Source organism: Uranotaenia lowii, chromosome 2, assembly GCF_029784155.1.
Source record: "Uranotaenia lowii strain MFRU-FL chromosome 2, ASM2978415v1, whole genome shotgun sequence".
Lineage (NCBI taxonomy): Eukaryota > Metazoa > Arthropoda > Insecta > Diptera > Culicidae > Uranotaenia > Uranotaenia lowii.
Genome location: NC_073692.1, coordinates 409,395,340 through 409,399,216, shown reverse-complemented (window position 1 = coordinate 409,399,216; position 3,877 = coordinate 409,395,340).

Sequence of the window (3,877 nt, the reverse complement as noted above, 5' to 3'; positions counted from 1 at the left end):
CGTCCATGGGGGGGTTTTGAAATTCAAATTAAGCTAAAAATAATAAAAATACCAAAAATACACTATTAACAAGAAAATAAATTTCTAACATCAATTTTTTACTTATGATTATGTATGTATGTATGCATGTATAAGAACCCACCAGTGGCTGATAGGTCTTTCGACCCGAGGCGGTACGGGAAGTCTCGATCGCACATTCAAATATTGTTAATACTTAACTCATCAACAATAATTGCAGCACAACCTAGGGGTCCGTTACCACTGGTTTGGGACAGGTTTGATTCATCTCACTTTCTTCCAACTGTTCGTAACAAATTAAGAATCCGGAAAAGGTACCTAAGTAACCTACTCATGATTCCAAATTTACCGAGATACTCCGGCTGGCTTGTACCCACAACCCATTGTATATCAGTCTTCCGATCGTTTGATGTCCTGTCCGATCCCCCCACTAAACCCCAGAATAGAGTTAAGCTATTTTAATACACAATCAAAATAATATTTACATATTTTCACTCATGTTTTATCTCTTACCTTGTTACAATTCGCCATTCCCCTTCATTGTTGTACTTACCCATGTACCCCTTTTGGAAGCATTCTTATTACCATGTAAAAAAAACAATTTTTTAGGCTGCTCATAAAATCACAGTGCTTCAAAACTATTTAATCGCAGCATGCCGACTTTGCTATCACTGTTGTGAAATCCGAGAAATTCACTTTCTCAATCCAGCACAACATATACATTCCTTTAAAAATCAAATTCAAATGCCGAATTTAACACCATAATTTGCCGATTTCAGAATCCACAGACCATCATTGAAATACACAACGTCCTCTTTCCCGGTAAAGCTTGTGAGATTGCACTTCAGTCGCGCAAAGAAAAAAAAACGATTCAAACCACTTGCTTAAAGTTAATTGAAAACATTATGAAACAATCCTCCCCAAGCCCGATAAAATCACTTTCGGTGATTAATGTTCCAGTTGACTTCCGGCTACTCGTTGAACACTTTTTCTAACAATTCATCAAATAATCACTATAACAAAAATCAATCTAATAAAAACAAATTTACAGACCCGAAAAAAACACGTTCGTTGTCATCAAGACAACGCCTCTCAATTTCTTACTTATGATTAATACACAAATTCAAAAAATAATAAATTTTACTGATAAAATAAATCTAAATTTCGAAAACAAATCACAATGAAAGTTTCTAATAAATGATATTTTCGGAAAGTAATTGATAAATTTTTCAAAATGATGCTCCTTAGCCTGAAATTTGCTTCAAAATAATTTTTAAGCAGCCTAGTTTTCAAATTTGAAATAAATATTTCCATAACAAAGATATAAGAGAAAAATCTGAATGCTAAAATAAATGTCCGATCAGGTAAAACATTAATCATGATAAATCGTTAGGAAAATTACAATAATTGTTATTAACTATTCATCTTAATTGACATTTCTTTTCTTCGTTTTCAACTGAAGGGTTGATTGAAAAATTCTGCTACAGTGTTTTGAATTTGAAAAAAAAAATTAACGTCGATTTAAAATGTGAATTTTCTATTAGGAAAAAAAAAAATAGGTTTATGTTAAAAAAAAATCAAAATTTTACAACATAGACCAACTCATCGAAAGTATTTCTCAATATTAAAATAGCTTGTCTTTAAAATTCGATAAGTTTATTTCAAAATTTAAAAAAAAACTGTATCTACTATGAAATTTGGTTAATATATTTGGAAAAAAAATTTGAAGATGAAGAGATAGGTTTTTTTACATTAAAGAAGTATTTTTTTTTCAATAATCATGTGTTAGCATTATAAAAACTTATGTATAGAATGTAATTGATAACTCAAGGAAACAGCATTTTAGGCTGATGTTTTAAAGATTGATTTGGTTGATTTCAGCTTCCTGAACTCGAAACTTTGGTCAAATTTGAACTATCACATTTAGTTTTGATTGTATGAAGTTTTAAAATGTTTAAGTTGATAACTGTTTAACTATCAAACCTACAGTTAAGAAGAAATCTGATTCTGATTTCGTTTATTATATTCCATTCAAATAGGAAATAATATTTTGATGATGAAGATGATGCATGTTCTGAAAAAGTAATTATCAACAGTTTTTAAAACTTTGGAAAGATATCATTACAAGTATTTTTGACATTACTGGCAGACCAAATTCCATTTGGTTTAACCTTTTTTTCAAACTCGTTAAATGAGAAAAAGTAAACAGATAGAAAACTTCTTTAACTTTTGTCGCAGAACTCAAATCTTAAAGAAAATTGATGATTGATTCAAATATTTTTTTTTTTCAAAATGTTTTGGTTTTGTTTCTATATTTTAACAAAAAATGCAGAGCTTCCTTATATAATTTTACCTATTTTGAATTGAAATTTCAACAGCAAAAGCTGATAGAAAAATTGCATATTGAGATTCAGAGCACTTAAATTAGTCAAATTATTTTTTAAATTCAATGCACGCCGGAAAAATGTATAATTTTTGGCCTTGTGTAATTTATCAAAACCTGCTCAAATGCGATGCTGAGAAAACAAAAACAATATTAAATTGAGACTGAAATTGGTTTCTCGAAGAAAATTTCATATCAGCATAACATTTTTAAAGACATAAATGATTCTATTTCAATCAAATTTTTAGAAATAAGGTAAATAGAAAAAGATTTTACATTTTTTTCCGTATACTGTGAGAGTAAAACGCTTGTTATTAGATTTCCATCTTGTCGATGTATAAGATTAGTGTTCGATTAATTAATTTTGAAGTTAAAATGATTCGTTTCAAACTCTGTTCTTGTTTAGATACACTTCTACACTAAAGACGATGTAGGGTTTTTGTAATTCAAGTTTACAGTTTAAATGCAAAAGGTTAATCGAATTGCAAATCAAAATTTACAATTAAAAATTAGTATCAATTCGTGAATTTCATATAGTACCGTAAAATAAAATATCTAGTGTTGAGATTCAAGAATAAATTCCGCCGGAGGCGAGCCAAATTTCTGGCTTGCTTGTTAACACTTATTTTTAAACACCTTTTAAGGTGTAATTTTTCGATACTACGGTGAAAATTTTACTTGGAAAAAATCTCCATGGGGGGGGGGTTAAACCCCTAAAACCCCCCCCCCGTTCGCACGGCCTTGGTATGACTTCCAGTAGGGTTTTTGAGGCTAAGTTAGTTAGATACTTAAAAAACAGGCTTCCACGCGGAACGCGATGAGATATTTCTCAATTTTTTTTGGGCTTGACATCACTTTGAATAAGTCAATAGCCACAATCAGCTCTCGAAGCTTAAACGAAGTGAAGTTTTTTTTTTCCTGAAACGTCAAACTAAATCAAGTGCAACGAGTACCCTGAGTTGTCTTACTGCTTTATGGCTGACTGCAGTAGTTTCTTTGGCTTTAAACAATTCAGCACATTGATTGTAACTAAAAAGCCCAAGATTGTAATGAATGATTAAGTAATTAAAGGGGAAAATGCTTACGTATTTGCGAGGAAATCCTACGGATGTAACGTGAGGGTTTCAAACAATTAACAAAATTGTAAGTTTATTGAATTTAACAAAAACAAAATCGTCAGTTTCGATGATGTCAGTATTTTTTTTTGCGATCGACGCGTGGTGTCAACATTGTCCATAAGTGAAGTTAAAAACTGAAAAACAGTGTCCTGTCTGTATAAACCGGTGATTAAAGGTTAACTTTTTCATAACTCAATAATAAGCTAGGCAAAGGAAAAAAAAAATAAAAATAACATGTAATGCTGTTGACTCAAAAATTTAATCTGCGAAACTAGTTGTGAAAAAATTAATCTGTTTAGAAGTTTGTTATCTCATTAAGCTCCATAGCTACACTTTACACTAGCGATTGTTAATTTCA